At 32.3% G+C, this 24,574-nt stretch overlaps 1 long non-coding RNA gene across 1 annotated transcript; it reads right to left on the bottom strand.

Moving 5' to 3' along the window:
* Positions 1 to 725: 725 nt before the first annotated feature.
* LOC143224204 (uncharacterized) lies at positions 726 to 2,194 on the bottom strand. Its single transcript, XR_013013266.1, has 3 exons — positions 2,171 to 2,194; positions 1,943 to 1,969; positions 726 to 1,334 (listed from the first exon to the last, which is right to left on the bottom strand). It is a non-coding gene; the product is annotated as an uncharacterized LOC143224204 (long non-coding RNA).
* Positions 2,195 to 24,574: the final 22,380 nt, after the last annotated feature.

A 24,574-nucleotide genomic window follows, 5' to 3' on the forward strand; every position in this document is an offset into this window, starting at 1 on the left:
TTTTTCATAAAAGTTCTAAAACTTCTCTATTTCCTTTATAAATATAAAGCAGTCTTTGTATTTTCATTATGAACGCCCCCAAACCTCTGGTTTTCTTTGTAAATAAATCATAAAAAATCCTCCATTTTTCTTAAAGATATTAAATCCTCTTTATGTTCTTCATGTAAATTCCATTAGCATGTCTGTTTTCTTTTACAATTGTAAAGCCTTTTGATCTCCACCATAGAAATACCAAAGCTTCTACAGAAAACAAAACAAAACAATAAACCCTTTTTCACATAAATACCAAAGGCCCCTCTAGTTATACCACAGAAGGAAAATAAAATTTTCATTTTCTTCATTGATGACCGAAATTTTCTGTTTTCTTTGTAGATATATCAAGGCCACTTAGTTTTCTTTATAAAGAGGGCAATTCATGTAAACAAATTCTCTGTACTTCTTCAACATAAGAAATAGTCTCTTCCTTGTCTTTACAGCATCAAAGCTTCTTTATTTTTTTTGTAAAATCTTTTATATTTTCTTAATAGAAATAGAACGTTTTCTTTACAGAAAGGCCAGAGCTATTTATTTACTTTGTAGGTAAACCATAAACCCTCTGTTTTCTTCATCAAGGGAACCTGGATGTTTTATTTTCTTAATAGAAATACTAATTTCTACAAGACTAAAAATAAAAAGCTCTTTATTGTCTTTACAGAAATACAAAGAACTTTTTTTTTAATCACAGAAAGACCACAAACTCATATTAACGTCATAGAAAGACCAAATCCTCTCAATATATTTTTCAAAAGTACCAGCGTTCCTTCATTTTTCCGATAAGAATACAATACACAAACACACAAAAAAATTATTTTCTTAACAGGAACAACAAAACATTTTCATGTTGATCATAGAAATATCACAACCCCTCTATTTACTTGAAGAAATACCATAACCTCTTTTTTTTTTTTCACAGGAGAGCCACAAATCACAAAGACTGTATTTTTATTTCAGAAAGCCCATAAACGTTCTGTTTTCATTATACAAAAAACAACAACATAAACTATCTTACGTTCAAACTTGCAAACTTTCTAGTATCTATACTATAGCCACTCACTACCAATGAATTCATTATTTCTTATTTTTGTTTTATTTTGCATATGAAATAAGGCAAATGAACCCCTAGAAAAACATTTTATGGCTAGCTTTGATAAAACTAATGCACCTCTAAATAAAACCATTGATATTTGTGTATCTGAACTTTCATGCAATGAAATGTCTCTTTCTTCACAGAAGTATAATTGATTCATTTTTCTTCATTGAAATTCAAAAATGTCTCCGTTTTCTTCACACAAATGCTACTTTTCAAAAGTGAAAAAAACTGATTATTCTGTCATATTTGTTTTCTTATATAGCTATCAGAAAATCACATTACTTCTGGTTCCATTATAAAATACTTATTTTTTTTCTATAGAATGTTTTCTGACTTTTTTCAAGCATATAAGGGTTACGGTTCCTGTATTTCCTTCATAAAAAGACAACAAATGTTATTTTCTTTTACAAAAAGTAATGTCCAACTATTTTGAAATTGTCCAACGTTACTGAAAAAAATAGTAACATATTCCTAATTGTTTTTTAATTAATCGGAATAATTTTGAAAAAAAGAAAAGTACCACCTTGTTATATAGATGTAAACTTAAGATATTACGCGGATTTGGAAGACACCAATGAGACTGGGTTATTATTCAAATTCATCAAAAATTCTCAAAAACTTATGAGTGTATACCAGAATAAAAGCTAAATATTTAAGATTTTAAATTTAAATTTGGTAACGTTTTTCATTACTAAAAATGTGTGAAAGGTTTGCTTGTTTTCTCTGATTAGTAAACCGGACACGTCCTTATTATAAACAAAGAGGTTTTACAATCCATACACAGCAGCGCAATATAACCAAATAACTACTTACCAACATCTCCATTTATCTCATGCACATCTGTGTAATATGAAAGAAAATAACTGTACAATATAGATGTATAATCCAAAACTTCTGTGAAAGACTATTCGTAAGAAATTAAATAACATAATATATAAATTGTATTATTAATTCATTTCCTCTCTAATTACAGTGTATTTTTTTCTTCAACAGTTTTTAAAACTATATCCTTCTTTATTAAATGCTCTACGTTTAACTTACATTCGTTTGGATCAGAGATCTCCACAACTTCGGTTTATCCGGCCCGCCAACAGTTTATTAAATTAATAATATAATGGTTTATATTTTAAAAACAAAAAATAAAACGCAAAAGCCAGTTTAGCTACGATAAGGCCTGCCAATAGTTCATTAAAGTAATAAAATGATACTGTTTTTTTTTAATATAAAAAATAAAACGTAATTGAGCAAAAGCTAATCTAGTTGCGAAATAGTTTTCATTTGCTGGAAACTGAGATATTACTTAGTATTGCGTCATCTCACTTATCGATCCTAGTGCCCTGAAGCAGTGAGTTTCATCCCACGCCTGCCCCATGTACCTCAGTGTGTGTCAGTGAATGCTGCTGTTTACTTTATGTTAGAGTTCATAACTATTTCTTATGTCAGGACAAGGGAAGAAGAAAAAAAAAATTGATTCTGAATGTCGTGCTTTTAAAGAACATTGGAGTGTGGACTATTTCGTTATTGAATCATATAAAAAAGCGTTGTGCTTAATATGCAACGATACTATCACAGTGCCAAAAGAATACAACATTTGTTGACACCACCAAACCAAGCACTCATCAAACTATTCTCGCTTCACGGGAAACCTACCTCCGGACAAATTCGAAACCTTGAAACTTATCTTCACAATAGTTTGTATTTAAGAGGAAGAAAGCCGAGAATAAAGCTGCAACAAGAGTAAATTTCCGAGTTGCATACCTGTTAGTCAAGCAAGGAAAACCATTTATTGATGGTGAACTAAATTAAATTATGTATGATTGAAGCAACCGAATAAATGTGCTCAAGAAAAGTAGACTTATTTAAGATTATTAATTAGTCTTTCAGCGAATACAATTGTTCGTAGAGTGGAGGACATTGTAAGTAATATTGTGTGTTGACTGAAAGACAAGGACAAAGAGTTCGAGTGCTTTTCCATCGCACTTGACGAGTCAATAGATGTGTCCGACACTTTACAATTGCTGTTGTTTATTTGCAGATTCAATATTAGTTGTGAAGTGACTGAAGAATTACCTTCTGTGCACAGTATTCATGGAACAACCACAGGTGAAGACATTTTGAAAGAGATCAAAAATCGTTAACTCAGTACAATCTGGAATGGAAATTGCTGAAGTTCGTTACAATAGATGGTGGTAAAAATATATATAGTGCAGGAAAAGGTTTAGTTGGGCAATTTTACAAAGGTGCTGAAAGTGCGAGTTGTTCCAAGCCTGTGGTTCTTCACTACCTTATTCATCAGCAGGTACTATATGGAGAATATTGGGATCTGTCATGTGTCATGGAACCAATAGTTTCAACAGTGAACTTCATTTGTTTTCATGGGTGTGTGTTTTCTTACAGTAAAGCCACATGGGGTTATCTGCTGAGCCCACTGAGAGGAATTGAATCCCTGATGTTAGCGTTGTAAATCTGTAGACTAACCGCTGTACCAGTGGGGACTCGTTTTCATAGACCAAAACATCGTAAATTTCGTAAATTTTGGGCGGAAATAGAAGCAACATATCCCGACTTGCCCTACCACACTCCAGTTAGATGGTTAGACTGTAAGAAGGTTTATGCCGCGAATTTTTTAGCTTAGAACTGAGATTTTTAGAACTAGAAATTTTCTTAAATGAAAAGAATTCAATCTTATATTTTAAGTCGAAGCCGCGCTTATCTACAATATTTGTACCGAGGGGAAAGTATTTCGGCAAAAATTAATGTTTTTTGAGTCACAACTACTGAGGAGTTGCTTGACACACTTTTCAAGTTGTGAAAAGTTTAAGCAAGAAGTGTAGTCTCCATTCCCACGTAGGTTTGCACAAGATATCTTTTCTGAACTGAACTGAGGAGCGAAACGCTGATCTTGATGCAAATGCAACAGAAATAGGAATCTTCCAAAGCTCATTTGATTGTGTTATTAATGAACTGCCACCTAAAGTGCAAATCGAAGTGATTGATCTGCAATCTAATGACATGTTGAAGAACAAATACAAAGAAGGAAAAGTGATAGAGTTCTATAAGCGGTCAATATGCTCATTAAAAAAATTTTTGCTCGTGAATCCATTTCAGTTGTTGACACTACGCATTTCTGGGAAAAGAAATTTTCAAAGATAAAGCACGTGAAACCTAGTTACAGATCAGTCTTATCTGATGGGCATTTGTAATCATTTTGATAATAGGGAGCACTAATATTGTCAGGTTTGTTTGTTTTGGAATTTCGCACAAAGCTATCTGTGCTAGCCGTTTCTAATGTAGCAGTGTAATACTAGAGGGAAGGCAGCTAGTCATCACCACCCACCGCTAACTCTTGGGCTACTCTTTTACCAACGAATAGTGGGATTGACCATCACATTATATACACCCACGGCTGGGAGGGCGAGCATGTTTAGCGCGACGCGGGCGCAAACCCGCGACCCTCGGATTACGGGTCGCACGCCTTACGCGCTTGGCCATGCCAGGCCAAATATTGTCAGGAAAACACCAGTTCCATGCTTCTAACTAATGCTAAAAAAACCGATTGTGCATCTTAAATATTTTCAGTATGTGCTTTTATGAGGAACTATATTCGTGATTTTGTATTCTGATCATGTACGCATTCTTACTTAATTTTGCCACAACCTCTCTGGCAAGCGAAACCTAAAAAGATGAACCCCCTATTGTGCTGTCCGAACTCGAATACTGATATTTAGAGAGCTTTAATATTTGTTTGGTGAAGGAACTAGAAGATAGAAAAAAGTGATTCCGATGCCAAATGAGATAACCACCAGGCGTCTGTATATTGTAATTGATTTTGTAGTGACAATATAAAAACATCATCAAATATATCAGGATTTATTTTGCAACATATATGTTTTCCGGCTTTTTATCTATGAATTGTTGCTATATACCTTTGGTGCAGCATCGAGGTGAAAGTGGTGAAAGCATAGGGCTGTGCAGGAATGAGGCTCATGAGAAACTTATAAACAAATCAGAACAAAGAGGATATATTGTTGGTGTAACGTGAGTAACGTTATTTTTACATTTCAGATGCGTTTTAAATAAAACAACCTTTAAGTAACATAGGTCTTCACTCCATATTGCACGAACCGACAAAACATTGGAACAAGTCAAGTCAAGTACTCTTCAAAGTGTCTTTATTTTCTCCAAAGAAAAAAAATGAATAACAATATTTTCATGTTTGTACAGAAATACCACAAACTTCACCCTTAGGCCATTAGGGTCGCGGGTTCAAATCCCCGTCACACCAAACATGCTCGCCCTTTCAGCCCTGGGGGCGTTATAGTGTTCGGTCAATCTTACTATTCGTTGGTAAAAGAGTAGCCCAAGAGTTGGCGGTTGGTGGTGATGACTAGGTAACTTCCCTCTAGTCTTACACTGCTAAATTAGGGAGGGCTAGCGCAGATAGCCCTCGAGTAGCTTTGAGCGAAATTAAAAAAACAAACAAACAAATTTCCTATTGTCACACTAGTTCATTTACCAAAACGTTTGTGGTTTAAACAGAAAGCAATACAAAGGAGTATTTAGCGTTGGATGTCTACAGACATATTGCTGTGCCACTGGAAGGCATTTACGAAATAACATAGTTCTTTGTTTATTAATTCTCAAGGCCCGGCATGGCCAAGCGCGTTAAGGCGTGCGACTCGTAATCCGAGTGTCGCGGGTTCACGCCCGCGTCGCGCTAAACATGCTCTCCCTCCCAGCCGTGGGGGCGTATAATGTGATGGTCAATCCCACTATTCGTTGGTAAAAGAAAAGCCCAAGAGTTGGCGGTGGGTGGTGATGACTAGCTGCCTTCCCTCTAGTCTTACACTGCTAAATTAGGGACGGCTAGCACAGATAGCCCTCGAGTAGCTTTGTGCGAAATTCCAAAAAACAAACAAACAATAAGTTTAACTTCTGAGAGGTCTGGGAATTGCCCAGATAGATACTTGAAACAATCGCCCTATTTGTTTAAGGCCTTTACAAATAGCTTCATGAAGCCCAGTTGTATGTGAAGTGAACATAACGGGATTTCTTTGTGTCAACCAAACTCTCACATTCAATGTTTTGAATCCTGGTATCAGGCTGATTCTATGTGGCCATTGTTTCTTTATTCATTGCTCATTTCATCCTCTGCTGTACCATTCACACAAAAAACATGGAAAATTTGTATAACCGTATTGTTGACATGACGACATACAAAGGACCTTTAAGCTCCACAAAATAGCCAATCATGATCTTCGTATTTGACTTTATTAAGAAGAAATTCAAGATTTTCGTATGTTTCCTTCAAGTCAACTGAATGAGTAATAGGAACAGATGCAAATATGTTACCATTGTGAAGTAGACCACCTTTTAGAATTATTTTGGAAGAATCAATGAACAATTGCAGCTCATAGCATTGGTATTACATCAGTAATATTGTTGTAATAAGCCAATGGACATTCTTGCGAAAAATATGGTATAAACTCTTTCACGTAATTTTTGTGCCAGTAAAATGATGTCCCTGTAGAAAATAAGTTCTTATTCCAAAGTCTGGACTCCCAATAGCTATGAAGAATCCTTTGGAGGGTCCAAATCTCTCACCAAATCATTAAGTTCACCTTGTGTGAAAAGTTATGACTCCCAAGACGTTTCATGTTAAAATCATTTATAATCATTTCTTTTGACATCAGATTCATAATTAGTTGAAACTTTGTTAAGAGACTTCATGGAGTAGGTAAGTTACAACAAGTCTCATAGCATACTGAAATTTCGAATAAGAAATTTCCTGTTTATTTTGAGTGTTTTGAGTAAAAATAGTAGTCACCTCTGTAATTTCTAGGCTCACGCTAAGACATTGGAATTCTAAAAGGTAAAGAATATATCTTACCTTTAGTCCATTGTCTCAACTCTTTGACAAAAACTGTGCAAATGTGGGGAGCCTATGATTTCTCTTGGTCCCACGTTTTATTTCAAAATACGTGTAATACGCTTTATCGACGAATTCCGCAATAGTTAACCTTTGTTTCTGTACGATAAATTTACCACAAATATAAAAAAAATATATGTTTCAATCATTTACACAACTTATTGTTACCAGAGCAACGAATAATTAAAATTGAAAAGAACATCTAATGGCAAAGTGAACGCACGAAGCAAAAACTATCCAGAAATGACACGTCATGCGGCCTGTTAACCGTTTATGTACCAGCGGTGTGTTTCTTATGGATTCCAGAACGATCAATAAGACTCACGTCGCTATTGGTCTGGATAAATCTACAGTTAGTAGTTTTCAACATTTTAAACGTAACAAAATGTGACCCGATTTAAATAGAAATGATGTATGTGATGGAAAAAAATGAATATCATTTTCGAATTCAGCGTACTAGAATTACTGTAGAACTTGTAAATATTTCAGGACAACAAAACTATCACAGGTTTGTGCAATATAAGACACATATTTATCTTGCAATTTACTTTCTGCAATGTTCACCATGTTAAAAAATCTCCCAACAGCAGATTTTTAAATCCGAGAACGTGAATTGACAATTTTTTCTTAGTTTAAAACAGAGACATAGAGTTATTTACGTCCCCTCTAATGTGTCTAACCGCTAAACAGTTTATTTGAGAAAAGTTCAGCAGAGATGGTAGTTTTAAATTACCTTCACAGTTACTGTATTAGAGTTGCTGTGCAAACAATAGTAGGACGTCCTTTCTACAACCGATGTGCAACGAATAGTAATCTGGATTACTACGTTTCAGCAAACCTTCATGTTTTATTGTGCACTCTGCTAGTCCCATGTTAAACAAAAATGTTACTTTTAACAATTTATTGTAGTTATATAATTTTTGTCTAATTATTGACTAGTGTATAGTGTATTGTTATTCTGCCTGGGTCTGCGAATTTTTATAGATCTTAAGGTGTCTTCACAGAATTGCAACTTTTTCGAACGAAAAAGGACCAATTTCGTAGGTTTTGCTTTGCAAACAGTGAGAACATTTCAGCAGAATCTTGCCAAAATAAAGTTCTTCACGTTAATAAAAATAAAATTATGTTCAGTTGTGATGGACCAATGCCGTATCTATGGAGGACTCTTTTTAAAATATATAGCATTAAGTATATGTACAGTATTTGTCTGAAAACCTACCTTCTGTATTCAAAGCTGTGTTAGACATCCATATTTTTACTTCATAACTTTTTCTTATCTTAGAAGATGAACAGGTTACTTGTCATCCGTAATTTAAAGCAGGAAAGAAAGGTAAACTTGAAATATTTTTACTTTTTGGTTTGTTTCAAATAATATTCAAGTAGCTCTAAGTATACCTGGAAAATCACTAAAACATTGGGAAAACCAAAACATTATCGAAAAAAACTGAAAAAAAATCTACAGATATTAATGTTCAAACAGAGGCTGTTAAATAAAAAAAAACCTTTATGAAAAACGAGAATAGCTCCTGTTTAAGCACAGATAACCCATTGTGTAGCTTTGTGCTTAATTCTAAACAAAAACCTCTTATTTATTTTAATTATATTTCGCTTTTTCTTCTTAGTTTTCAAAGTGTACCAGGTGTTGTTTTAGTTTATTTTTTTTAGTTAAACATTTTTTCAAAATTAGCTAAATGGCTGATTCCAAGTAAAAAAAGTAAAAAAACACAGTCTTTGCAATTAAAATTCCGAATTTCGAAAATTCCTTTACGTCAGAACTATTTATATTAAACGACAGTACAGAATAATGCCTAGGGATGAGATATTAAAGTACAAGAAATGTATACATTATGTAACATGTAAATAACGTTATATACGTGTTCTTATTATTAAACCATTCACTTTAAACGTTGCTATAACTATGAGATAATTTTCATACAAAGAAGTTTTAACATGGTATTGTATTAAAGCTTCTTTCTCTGTAGAATAGCTTGTAGTTGTTAAACTGGGATACTGCAGGCCCACGGTGTTTCGATTTACCAAACACAGACACTACAACTAGCATTACGTATTAGTTTGTCGACTTGTCCTGCATGACATGAAAGCAACCGTGCTTACGTATAGAATTAAATTGTTTAATAAATTACTATGATATTGTCTCATCCAACATCAAACAGTAGTATGTACACGGAGTTTAGAAGTAAATTGTTTAACACATCACTACGTGGAATTAACTCATCCGACATAAAAAGAGTTGTATGGATAACGGAGTTTAGAAATTGTTGAGAACATTACTACGTGGAATTACCTCATGTTACATTTTGTTTTGCTTGTGTATGTTTTTAATAATACATATTGGCTTATTGTACCTATTCTTCTTCTATTTGTTCATTGTAATTCAGCATTTTGGCATATATAGACCAGCAACATACTATGTGCATGTTGTTGAGATCTACAGATAAGAGAGAACGCAATATTTTGATATTTTTGATATGTACATACCAGTCAAACAGTATGCGATGTTTTGACACGTTTATATTGTTGTCATAAATAAATCAGCATTATATCATTTTTATATTTTACATTCTCTGTTAATTTCATTGACAGGTATAAGCTGACAGATGCTTCACTTTGAATAAAGTGCATTTGGTAATTATGTACAACACAGACAACAACCTTAAATTGTATGAAAGAATAACAGAACACAAATTTTGCTAAATAAATTGCAATATTCCATTGTATGGAAACGCCCACGCCACTTCCGGAACAATAATCACCTTATTATCGCATATACCCTCGCAAGTTATCGGTGTGGGTTCAAATGTTCACTGGCTGTACATGATCGTGTCGTGCGTCTACTTTCAGGCAAATAGACACTGGCAAGTTTCCGCTGTAAAGGCAGGTTGGAGGTAGAGTAATAATATTAAATGGTATTAATGTATAACTAATAATACCAAGAAATGTTGACGTACAGGGGTTAGATAAAAAATCGGTCCCTTTTGAAAAAAATTTAAATTTGTTATATCTTTCATTAGATAACGGAAAATATGTATGACTAGATGTTTTTACAATGCACTTGACGAGATCTGTTCAGATAAGATCTCAAACCCTAATTTTAATTCTGGCTGTCGTAAATACCGGAACTTTTCATGATTTTAGTTACATGTTCTCATAGAAACTGTTGTGCACCTGCTGTAGTATTTATTTAGATCTTTTTATTCCAATTAGCCTACAAAATGTTTGTTTTGTTTTGAATTTCGCGCAAAGCTACTCGAGGGCTATCTGCGACCTACAAAATGATCAAACAAGTTTCTCTGCAACTGTTAAGTCGTTAAAGATATCTTAGAAATAAAAGACTTGATGTTATGGAATGGACAGGTTAAATCACCTGATATACATATGATTGAAAATTTATGGGATGAGTTAAACTGATTAACGAAAGATCGCAAACCAAACACGGAAGGTAAAATTTTTGGAGTACGCAAAGAAGGATGGCTGTCAATCACTCAGGAATATCGGTACAAACGCGTTGAAAACATGCCACTTCAGCGTGAAGCTGTACTGAAATCAAAGTAAATGCCGACTAAATATTTACTTGTGAAACTGCTTTGGGTTATTTCGAGTTTCATTTTTACGTTCGTTTATTGCAGAGAAACGTGTTTAATCATTTCGTACGCTAATTGAAATAAAAAGATCTAACAAACTACAGCAGGTGCACAAAAATATTTATGATAAAATCTAACTAAAATCATGAAAAGTTCAAGTAGTTACGAAAGCCAGTGCTAAAATTAGGATTGGAGATCATACTTGAACGGATCTCGTTGAGTGTTTTCTCAAAATACGTAGTTTAACATATTTTTATCTAATAAAAAGGTATAGGAAATTAACATTTTCAACGATAGCCACTTTTTTGTTTGTCAACCACGCACGAAGTATAGAGTGTCACATGTTACTTTAGTGGTGTATCAAAAACAGAGTTCTTGTTTGACCTCAAGTGTGAGGATGTGTTTAGGTTACTGCCGAACATGTCCTTTGTGTTGTAGACAACACATTCCTGGAGTTTAAATTCATAACTCTTTGTTCTCTTTATCTATCCCCCCCCAGTGGTTCAGCGATATGTCTGCGGACTTACAGCGCTAGAAAGCAGGTTTCGAAACCCGTTGTGGGCAAAGTACAGCTAGCTCATTGAGTATCTTTGTGCTTAATTCGCAACAGCAGCTCTCTATTTAACTTTATTTTAACTATGTTATGTACTTAGGAATTAAAAAAAAAGAAAAATGTCGAGGTATTTTGAACATATTTTAAAACTTAATTATTTCAGAATCAACATTTGTTGCTGTTTGATGAAGTTTTAATTTATTTTTAGCTGATGCAAAAAGTAAAAAAAGTTCTTTCAGCTTTTGTTTTTATTTATTAAAATCGTTCTTGTATTAGGTATTGCTGTTGTTTTAGCGCAAAGTTACACAATGGGGTATTTGCGCTATATCTACCGTGGGGAATCGGCCCCCTGAGTATAGCATTGTAAGTCCGTAAAATTTAAATATTTGTTGCAATTTCGCGCTCCTCTTGAGGTTTTAAAATGTAAGAAACACAAAAAAACGTTTAATAAAATTGGAATATTTGAATTTTTTCTTGATGAAGTTGTCACTGTGGTTAAGCTGATAAACTTCTGTGTATATAAAATGTGCACAGAAACGGCACTGATTGATACAATACATTAACTATTCCTGCTGGCCAAAATTTGAACATCACGTTTATACGCTGCACTTGGGCGTGTACTAGGGCAGGCTGTGGTGACTTGTAGCCTATAACTTATTGCCAGCCATGTTTTGACAGTCACAGTCCTGTTTCAGACCAGTGTCACAACACAGGAAATGGAAGGAAGAGAAAATCTAATTAAACAGTAAACGAACATTCTTTTTTTTTTGCACTCACATGAACTTGATAAAGAGTAAAGTTAACCGCGTGTTTGTTGCCATAATTTATCAAATCGATAAATAATTGTGGTTTTGGAGTCTTTGTAAGTGTTCCTGAAAGTTGAATCACAGTTAAACTAATTTTAGTGTTCTGTGAGTTACACTCTGCAATTTCTCTGTCGGCCATTGCACTTGCAGTGTAACTTAAACCGGTTTGTTCTGGTTCTTATGTATCATGATATCTTTTGAGATGCATCTGAGGTCAAATGTGAAACTTACGTATGTAATAACTTAAGCATTTTGTTTTATTCGTGTTTACTAAATGCACCTAAGCCTATCTATCAGTTTTCTCATCAAAATAACTTTTTAAGTCTCAGTAATTTTCCAAACAAAATAGAAATTCTAAGAACACTGACCTGACTCAGGATTATGACATTCTGTTGTCTGTAATAAAGTTAATGTATTTTTAAATCTCAGGTGAGCTACTCCTTTGGAACTTTCTTATTTTTTATTTTTAGTATTACAGACAGTGATGTAAAAAAAAAGGATTTCAAATATATATTGTTACTTATGACAGCATTTTAAAACTACATTATTCACATAAATATATAAAATCAAAGATACCCAGGTAAAACCATTTCACATTTCAGGTTTTTCGTTTTTTTAAAAAAACGTATGAAAATTCAAAAAATGAAATCACCCCATATATCGCTTGATAATGCTGAACAATTTTTGTCTTATGTATGTATGTATATAATGTTGCTGTCAGTAGATAAAACTGAATATGCACCGTGATATATGTATACATATACTCTTGGTACCGGTGGACAACATCATTTATTAAAAGTTCCGATGTAATCCATTTATCAGTAAACAGAATTAATTAAAGTAATACGTTATATTATTGTTATAAATGACCAAAATTGTATTAAATTAGGCAATATACTGTGGTCAGAATTATATTAAACTATGAGATACATATAGTTTTTGATAACTGGTGGTAGGAGTTAAAATTACTCATGCTATCAGTGGTTAGAATTTATTCAAAGTAACGAAAATAATCACTTCAAATATTATACTATTTTAATAGAGATAACAAAGAGAGTTTAAAACTAGGTATGTTCCTGTTATCATTTTTATCTCCATATAAAATCTTTTATGGCTCTGGGTAACATATCAAACTAGGGTATTATGACATACTTGCCTTTAAAGTTTACGAGACCGTAAATCTAGTCATCCTTAATTTTACGTGTAGTTTCAATAGTGTCAAGCTCCTCTTGACACTCAGAGGATTTATACTAATGCGACTACGAAATCTCCTGTTTATGTATCCAGAATGTATTTGTAATATCATTAATGTCTCTAAGTCTTGACATTTAACATGCTACTTCTCAGCTTTGTCACGTAAGAATCCAGTGGTTTGTTCGCTTTGAAGCTTCGTAAACAAAAACTATTTTATTACTTAAGATTGCGTATATTTGAGAAGCTAGTTTTCTATAATTTTAGAAAGTTTAGTAAAAGATATTTTGGTGTAAACCAAAACATCGGTATAAAGTCAAAAACTCTTTATTTTGTGTAGACGTATTTGTCTATTTATTTTGTGTAGACGAATTTGTGCATTTATTTTGTGTAGACGAATTTGTGTATTTATTTTGTGTAGACGTATTTGTGTATTTATTTTGTGTAGACATGTACGAACGTTGCAGTTATGTAATATACCAGTGAATAAAACGTAAGATTTTATAGACACTACTGAATATAACAATATAAGTTGCAAGTAGACTGTCAGTTTAATTTTATATATGCACTGAGTCCAACGCATGGGTAGAAGTGTTAAATAAAAACAAAAAGAAATATATATATATATATATATATATACAGTAAAAGTCAAAATGTTTACAATGAGGTTTTAAAAAACGTTCATTACTAATCATTGCCATTAAATCATAACGATGTGTATTACTTTCATTATTGTTATATAGTGCTGAGTTGATCGCCTATTTATAATTAATTTAATGTATAGCACTAGGATTAATGACTGATTATTACATATGTATACATTCATTTCACCAATGGACAAAATCAAATCAAATAACAAGCTAATAGACTCTTGTCACCAGAGATGAGAAATGGGAAAAAACGACGTATATATACTTATTTCCTCAGTACATACAACTGAATAGTACTGGAGAGATACAAAAAGGATTCAAAAGAAGATGTACAATAATCGCAACCGAACATTCTGAACAAAATGTTAAACATGTTTAAGTGTATCAGTATTTGGCAATTTATACATGTCTATATATATTACCTACTATCTACTGAGAAGAATGTAATCTATCTGACCAGCTCTATTCTTTGATCCTCGATTATAATATTTAAACCATTCATCACAAGGAATAATATTATTGTGGGAAAGATGAAGGCCACGAAAAGTATTAAAGACACAAGAAAAGTATGTTTATAAATTATCCATGCAGTAAGAATACTTTTCAAGCACCTAAAATATTTCATACTTGTTTTCACCATTACTAGTCACATTATACGTTTTACTGGAAAAACTTATTATTTATTATTACTGTGTGAGTCGTTTTTCATCAGAGTTCTTTAGACACTTTTTGTTTTGTTGAGTTTTCGTGTTTATAGTTTGTACCTTGTTTCATTCTAAGTCTTTCCACCCTTTTTTACGTTAAGCTTTAGAGAAACGAAATAATTTCTTACAACAAGAATTTTATAAACGATCTAGTATTGTTGAGAGAAACAAGTAACTTTCAGCTTGGAAATCTTGGATGTGGCGTTATTGTAAATTCAATTCCAAACAACTTTACAACCAATTAATGTATATGTAAAATATCTATAATCCAAACGATTAATAGATCAATTAATTTAAATATTTTAATACAACATTTATCATTAAGAGTGTTTTTGTCATATAGATATTCTAACCCTCACATCTTCGACTTTTAAAATGCAAATACAGATTTACGATGAACGATAGCTCATTTCATGTTCTATTTATATGCACTGATATGTATTGTTAACCACAAACAGTTTATACGACTCAAAAACAGATATCGTTTCGAAGAAATATTGTTTTAGAGTTATTTTTATAAATGTATTAAAACTAAATTCCACATTTTTTCACACTTAACGACTGTTTTATGCTTTATTATTTCTACCGAACATGACTAACCAACGAAAATGTGAATTATGCATTTGACATAACAAGGACTTGTATAATACAACAAACGTAACAGTTCTAGTTAAATACAACAGATGTATGTGCCAGTTGTGGCCAGGTTAATAATCCGAAGATTCATGGCTCGCGACTCGTTGCCTCAAAAATGCTCTTCACTCTTTGGAGCCATGGGTTCTGTATAGGCTTGACAAGTAAGATCCTACTATTCTAACAGACAATAGCTGACTGTGAGTACTGTAAACTAGCTGTATTTCACCATTCTGTGAAAATTATGAACGAATATGCGTAGACGGTCTTTGTGTAACGTCACACGAATGTCTCAATAAGTAATAAAGATGGTTTAACAGCATAGGAAAAGTGTTAGCTAATTTTTATTGCTGTTCATTTGAGAAGAAGAATCGTGTAAACCACTCTCAGAGAACTATAGTTAATATTCAGGTTAAACATAACGATTAACACTTGTCAGTTTTAACTTCTCATTTTGTTCAACTTAATGTGTTTCGGTATTCATACAATCAGGCATCTGCAAACCGAGAAAAGGATGCGTTGTCGACACTGCTTAAAATTTATGTTAATTCCTTGTGTGGCTCTGAAAAACACAACTATTTTTGTAGATTCATAGTAAATATAAATAACTTAAGTAGATTATTTATGAAATGAAACGTGTATATGATAATGTATATATAGATTAACAGTGCCACGTAACATGCATTTTATATCTTTATTTTCTTCACGAATGTACACTTAACCCACAGCCTACGTTTTTAATGTATCTACTTGTATGTTTTACTTATTGCTCAAAGCAACAACAAAAATTATACTATTTTCTTAAAGTAACAACAAAAATGATTTGGTTTTTGTTGACTTACAGTATAGTTAATAGTCGAGTAACAATAATTTCTCATGAACAAGAACGTGAAATAATTGAGAACATTGATATGGGCACAACAGTAAGAGAGAAATTAGAAGGAAAAAGGAAGTTAAAAACACGAAAAAGCGGATATTAGAGAAGGGATTATTACAGAGGTCCTACAATGACACATTGGAATAGCACTAGTAATATTGGAAGACCATCTTGATAAAATATTAGATGAACAAAAACTACCAGAAAACTGGAACAAAGTGGAAGTTGTTAGGAAAGGTTTGACTAAGTGTAAAATGTGGAGAGGAATTACTTTACTCTCTATTCCATGCAAGGCGCGAGGACGAGCTGTCATCAACAGGACAAGGAATGAAGCAGAAGGAAGACTGAGCAATTAATAAGGCTGAATACAGAAATTGTGGAATCACGAACGACCAAATCTTTGTATAAAGAACTACAATGGAACAGTCAATAGCATGGAATCCCCTGTTAAATATTTACCTTATCAATCACCATAAAGCTTGTCACAGTGTTCGTAGAACACCTGTGAATAATAATGACAAACAAAAATTAATCTGAATGATACAATACCACAATAGTAAATTCAATGTACTGTGAATGATAGCCAAGAAACAGAAGTTAAACCTGAAATTAAACAGAAGTTTGTGCTTTCTAGTTTTCTTTTTCTGTTAATAGTGGTCTACATCATGAGGTAAACAACAGAGAAACTATTAGCAATAGTCTGCATCATGAGGTAAACAACAGAGAAACTATTAGCAATAGTCTACATCATGAGGTAAACAACAGAGAAACTATTAGCAATAGTCTACATCATGAGATAAACTACAGAGAAAGATCAGAAGTGTAGATAAAATTGAGAATACATAAATCAAGGACTGCAATCATGAAAGTAAAACAAGCATATTGTCGTAGTTGGTAGTGATAGCAAAAGACGTGAAAACAAAAGTGAAAGTTTGTAATAATAATGTGTAAATTCAGTATTGCTTTATGGCTCATAAACATGGTGTAAAGGGTGAACATAAATAGAAAAGATCTCAACGTGAATAAAGTGTGATGATATAGAAACATTTCAATGGAAAACTAGGAACAAAACATACGATAGATTAAAAGTGAAATACATTATAGGAGATGGAAATTGTTATAGACAAATTAATACAGAAGAGAATTTCAAAATAGCTTTAACATGACACTTGAAGGAATGAAAACCATTAGGCCTACAAATACGTGGATTAATAAGAAAGAGGGCAATTTGTTGAAATGGTTTTCGTGGCAAATATTCTAGAAAGCTGCATGAATTATTTTTCCATTTTTGAAAACTTAAAATTTTGGATTTAAAGTTAGTAGAACTTTATCATTTTTGTAATAGTTTTCAAATACATTTCAGAAGATAATTGCATAATTTTGAATATTGTGTGATAAGTTCTTAGTAACCAAGTTAACATGTTAGTTTGCTCCTCACTGTTCAATATAATGATTTTATTTACTTTATTATTATGGTTACTAACTACTGTATGTAAACTTTTTTCTATATAATTGTATTTGGTATCAAAAATATCAGTAGTGGTTTGAAACACTGAAAAGTAATATTTGTTCTGGGTTTTCCGGGCTGGAATAATGAATCTTAAATTTTCTATTAACATTAAAAGTTACAATACACAGCCTAGATGATAATATTTTTGTTAACACCTTAACAAATTGTCTCTTAAAGGTTTGAAAAGGTTTGGTATCTTTGTTGCCTCACAGACGGAGATCCATTCAGGCAGGTTGATACTGTATTATTTACTATAAATGATTCACGTGAATTGTTCCTATTCTTTGGTAGAGCTTATCACAAGTTTAAAGGAAGTCAAAAGCGACAATGGATCTATAGTTCCTTAAATGCATTTTTTATGATATATTCCACACACAAAATGAACCACCTGACCACCCAGATTTTAGTGGCATAAAATATAAAGGCTACCAAAGGATCGATAAAATTCGAAAGTGATTTCTAAGTAATCTTAAAATAACACTTCTATAGGCCGTACCTGTGCAAGTCCTTTTTGTTCTAATTTCATATATATATATATGTATATATCTCACCGTTGTTTGAAACCAATTTTTTTATTATGCTTAATACAAAAGGTCATAGTATATATATATAAAACTAAAACGATGAAAACGTTTTGCAGACTCTTTTGGTTTTCTGCGAATATACAAGATGGGTATAAAGTAAACCCATGTTTAAAATTATTATATCTCAATTTACTAAAACTAACTAAATGTACACTGAAAAAAGTTCTATTAACGAAAGTTTTAATTTTCTACAGAAAGTGTTAAATATGCTTTTCGTCATCCTCAGGTTCGTACTTCTCTTGCCTATCTGTGAATCTGAAGATTCCTGGTTCGCATCTCGTTACAACAAAACCACGTTCCGTGGGTGCGCTATAAGAGTAACAGTCAAATCCCACTATTTAATCATACAAACGTTGGCGGAAGATGCTTTTGATTAGCTACCTTTCCTCTTAAAAATTAACGAGGCTATGAACAAATAGTTCTTAGTATGGATCTTTTTAAAGCAAACAAACAAATTGCCATTCTGAATCAGAACGTCGAGTTTTTCAAATGTCATCTGTTGCGACCAGTTTTAATTAACCCTCACAATTTCATTTCTATTGCCTGTTTTTCGACACTTCAATTTCCTAGACCATTCCAGAAGGTACTCCTTTTAGAAAACTCTATAACAAAAATTTGCAAGGTGCAGTATCCTGTGGTCTATCCAGCCAGGAATTGAAGCCGCCTATTTTATATTTGGAAATGCCTTTTTTACTAATGTAAAACTGTTTTTGTTTTGATACTACAGTTAATCCTGCATATTGACAGGCGTATTATTGAAGCCACCAATTTTGTATTGTGGAAAAGAAAGAAAGAATAGCAGTTTCTATCATCTTAAAGAAGGATTTGGGTATGCAGTATAATATATGTTGGAAATCCTGTACCATATGTAAACGTTTCGAAATAAGTATCCCAGTCATCAGTGTGTTTGTGGTGAAATTTTGTAAAGATTTAAGAAATAATCACTTTTGATATGGTTGTTTTGTATTTGTAGCTTATTAATTTACTTGAAATAATAAAAAGACTAATAACAAAATCACTGAATAAAATAACACATTATTGCTTTAATATAAGGGTGAATATTTCAATTTCATTTAAGAAATTGAAAAATATTATACAATTCAGCAGGGAAAAAATAAGTCGCGTTCATCGTCCACAGGTGGATAAACAGCATCACATTTGAAGATAACATAAAGCCGTATAATTAATTTTACAAAATTCGAATTAGCACTAAGAATATAACTTTTTCATCATTATTTCTGTGTCCACCAAATTATTTATTCTGTAGTTAACAATTGTCTTAAAGTATAACTATAGAAATTTAGACTAAAATATATCATCGTGAATAAACAATGTCTTAGAATGAATTGATCTTTCAAAAGGGAATAAAGAATTTTGTTATTAAACCTCCATACATATATATACACATAATTCAGTGAAGCGACACTAACTTTTGAGACCATGTCTTTCAACTTGTTTGTTAAAAAAACGCGTGCAAGTCTACGATAATGCTCGGATAATGTGAGTATTGTAAAAATATTTAACTAGTGGTGTGAATCCTTTTGCTCAATTGGTAAGCATGTCGTTTTTTAACAACGTTTAACTACATTTTTGTCAAATGTCATTCCTTCTGCTTATTTGGGAAAAAATCGTTTAAAAACGTTTAACTAAAGTTGACAAATGTCAAGATTTTTGGTTTGTTTTGAATCTAGTGTAAAGCCACACGAGGGCTATCTGTCCCAAATTTAATAATCAAATACTAGAGGAAAAATAGCTAGTCATCAGTAATCACCGTCAACTTATGGGCTAGTCTTTTACCAAATAGTAGTGGGATTGATCTTGACGTCATAATGCCTCTACGGCTTTGAAAGACAGCATTTTTGGTATGATTGGGATCCAAACCATCGAAATGCAGATTGTGAGTAAAGTGCCCTGGCCACCAGGCCATGCCGGACAAGGCTGGTGAAAGTGACGTTGTATATCAGTTTTTCAGTTACTGTTATGAATTGTAGTCCTTTTCCTCAACTGGTAAGATTGTGTTGGTTTACAAAGGCTTAACTAATGCTACCATTTGATAATAATTATTAACACTCCTACGAAAAGTGGGGCCTAATAGGCCCCAGAGCAACTTGAAAGGTTATTAATATTAGGCTAATAATTTTGTATTTAAATGAAATTGCCATTTAAATCCATTAATGAATGGATTAACGAGATTCCCACTGTCCCTATCTACTATCTAGCGAAACCACAGCCAGGGGAACGGGCTTGGAGAAATCAGGACTAGAAACGTCTTTTCGTAGGAGTGTTAATATTTTACTAACTAGTGGCGTTACGTGTTAATCCTTTTTCTCCATTGTTGAGAATGTCCTTGCTTACCAGTTTTTAATTAATGGAATCACTTGTTAATCGTTTTTTCTCAGTTGATAAAGTCTTGTAGTCTCTCCGTGATTTCAAATACATAGAAACTCTGCTAGTGACAGCTCTTGTGATATTCGAAACCAGATCGAAAATCATGTTTTCTAAAGCAGGAACATCAAATATCATTTGTCTAACTATACATATAATAGTTTTATTTCCGAAACAGCAGAAGAGTGATGAAGGCATATACAAGATTAAATAATGTTGAAAGTTTCGCCTGTTTGCACTTGTTAGAAAATACACAGTAAAATAATAGGTAAATACAGTAAATAATACTCGTAAAAAATATTGATTGCAGGTGCCTATGTGAAAACAGTAGGCTAACTAAGGTCATCAAAACTACTTTGTCTTTTGTTTTTTTACCAAGATAATATGCATCAAAGCCAAAATATTTATGTATAGCGGTGAAAAATACACGGAAATCTATAGTAAGAATGAGATTGCTCTTAAATGTTCTTAAGTAGGATTTTTGTCTATAGCCTTTTGAAATTTTGACAGAAAGTTGTACAGATAAGTACGAGAAACAAACTTAATAGTATTTATCAGAAACGTTTGGTCATTCTTACTAGAAAAAAACCACCTCCAGCTAGAATATTTCATGTATAAAATACGTTTCATTTTACCTAAAATCATTTGTCCTATATTATTGTTGAGTAACTGTTAATATTTTCAATTGAATTAAAGAAATTTTATAAATATATTTCACGAAATAATACGAAATGATACTGCGCATGCGTTAGAATTACGTAACTTCATTCGAACGTGTCATTTTACTGTAAATTTGTACCATTTTCACCTTCGCCTTATATTATCCGATTTTAGTTCTTCCATAACCTTTCTTCTACTTGAGTTGAAATGGTATAAATGACAATGTGTACTTTTTTGTTAATTTTAACATTGATCTAATGCACTTACAAATGAATACATGAAATGTTTTAAATACATTTTATTATTCAGTAGGCTTAAATGTCTTGATGTCGAACTTTATAAAGCCGGGTTTGCCTACAGTGTTGTAAAATTCATAATCCAAAAATTATATAAATGAACTAGGCAAACTTCACACATATAACTATATATATATATATATGATTTAATGAGTCAGTAACACCCATTGTGTTGTAGTTACATATTTTGACTTTGTGTGTGGTATTTTTTTTCAATCTTTCCCTACTCAAACAATAAATAATTGCTAAATAAACAATTCATGGCAGAAAAGCAAAAAGTAGTTCACATAACCTGGCGACTTGCTAATTGATTTTCATGGTAGGTTATACAAGTTACCTTAATGACGTCATAGTTGCTAGAGTACTAAAACGCTTGCTATCTGCTCGGTCTTCATTACAAGATCACAATAAATAACACAATAGAAATATGTATTAAAGATGTACGATCGTTTAATACTTCGTAACTATTCGTTATAATTGTATCTTTTTGTTTTGTTTTAAATCAGTTGATGAACACTCGAACAAATATGTGTCTTCTCTAAGTTAGCTGACGAAATCTCCATTGTGCTGTGTATGTATCGGTGCCGCTCGTATCTAATGAACAAGATAAAATCCAGTTGAAGTTTCGAACAAAAACGAAACTCCTAACTTCCGGTCTATTCTTGGTACAATATCAAGGTCACAGAGTGGAAGCTTTCCACACTTTCAAAACCGCAATTGTCGCGATAGTGGTGCGATAAACACACTTCTAACATATGATGACGGTTAAAAAAATAGGTGTGTGTATGTGTATTTGTGAATGTATAAACGTTGTATTAATTCTACGTCAGTTCACTACAATGTTCTCTGTATAACGGCTGTGTACCTTTCTCACAATTATCAATATATAATTCTGTCAACTTAAATATTACCGATGGAGTCAAGGGTCACAGAAAACGGCTGGTGAATAATTTTAAGTTTTCATGAGATATTTGTGTATTTTAGGATTCGTTATTTTTTATTTATGACCTAAAACAGGTTGGTAACAGTTTTATAGAACGAAGATCAACACGGTTCCTGATGTTAGACAAGTTTGTTTATTGATATATATATATTAATATTTTGTTCAAGAAATTGTGGAAAACCGAGGGTTGATAATAATAATTATTTTCATGTTATTATATCGCTTGCAAATAATTAATTATGTTATGTCAATATAAGAAATCATGCATGAGAAACTAGAGTTCACGATAAAGGTTTTTGTTCTAGAAATACAATACAGTTTTGGGAACGACCTTAGCAATAGCTTCGGATGTCAGCGATGTTTTTCATGTTTGTATCTGTTGCTATCATTACATTTGATCAATATAAGTATATGAAAAACTTTTTTAAAACTAATGAGAAACGGTTCAATGATTTCCGACACATTTATAAAATACTGTTAAGGTTAAATAATTAAGTTGTCGACAAAATAGGCACAGTTGAATAAAACCTGAAAGAACTTTGGCTTTTTAAAACTATAAAGAGGTTGTTTTATGTAATTTGACACAACAAGAAACAATCTTTGCTTAACACTGACTTATGGTTCACAGATCGAAAGACTAAACCAGTGGCGTCAATTAATAGTGGCTCATTTTGAAGATATTGGACTTGTTTATTTTTTAGCCTCCAGGTGGCTCAGCTGTTAGTTTGAAGCCTTACAACACTAAAATTATGGATTCTATATCTGTTCTTCTTACATAGAGCCAACAAAATTTATATTCATAAATTTATTAAAGTAAAACATTAGAAATGTTAATAGAAACAGCAAATGATATTACAAGACAGAATAAACAAGAACTAATTGATTAACTTTTTAATTTATATCGGGTCAAAAGTCGAGATTACAAAAATAAAGAAATATTCTGCAGAGTATAGATTGTGAGACTTCAATAAGAGAAAATGAGGAATAATTCGAAACAAGTTTATCAGCTTTAGTTAGAAATAGGCTGAAACTCCTGGTTACAGAAATAGTTATTAAGTTATTTTAGAGTTTATCAGATTTTATTGGTTTCAACACAATTCTAGGGATATTCTGCGACAAATTAATAAAAGGTTTGTTAACTATTGGTTGAAGATTGAGGTCATACAGTACGTGTTGATAAAAGTTACTCTAATGATTATTATGTTTATCACAGCTTCAGTAATTATAGAGCACTGCTTTGTTAGTTGTTTTACAAGATGCCGGAGATTCAAGGACTGAATATTTGCTGATGCCATACATCTGATCATCACTTCGACAATAGCATATTAAAAGTATAATTCATTATGAAGGAACCCATTCAGTTTTATATCAAACTAAATCGTTAAAAAAACAAATGCGCGTTAGGTCAAATGCCTTTATGTAAGCATTTCTAGCTCAAATTCTTCCATTTAAACTTTTAAATCGCAGTCAGACGCGGTGTTTATTTAAAGCAGTGAAAATCGTAATCTATCGTTTTTGCAAGGAGTTTAAAATACAGTATTTTTATCATCGGAAACTGCGATTATCGGATTGATTCATAATTTATGTTCCCCGCTAGTACAGCGGTATGTCTCCGCATTTACAAGGCTACAATCAGGGGTTCAATTCCCCTCGGTGGGCTCAGCAGATAGCCCACTGTGGCTTTGCTGAAAGAAAACACACATAATTTTATATTGTGTGAAATGGTGATTCATTGAGTTGTCACAAAATGTCTTTGTATTCTCTGGATTGTGAAATTTGTTTTCTCTGATATGTGAAAATGAATATATATATATTATAATTAAAAATTACACTCATTGTGTGTAGCATGATTTAAACTATTATCTGAAATTATTGTAGAAATATTTGGAATTATAAAATAGGTAATAATTTGAAATAACCAAAATTTGGCTTTACTAATAACTGACATCCATTTTAAACTACAGAATTTAACAATAAACATATTAAAGGGATATTACAATTTATGCCAAACTAATTTTTGTGGTAATTTCACTAAAAACAGTTCCTGACTATGAATGTATAATATGATAAGATTAAGAATTTTCATATTGGGTAGACTTATAAAAGAAATCTCAGTAATCGT

Source organism: Tachypleus tridentatus, chromosome 8 (genome assembly GCF_004210375.1).
Source record: "Tachypleus tridentatus isolate NWPU-2018 chromosome 8, ASM421037v1, whole genome shotgun sequence".
Taxonomy (NCBI): Eukaryota; Metazoa; Arthropoda; class Merostomata; order Xiphosura; family Limulidae; genus Tachypleus; species Tachypleus tridentatus.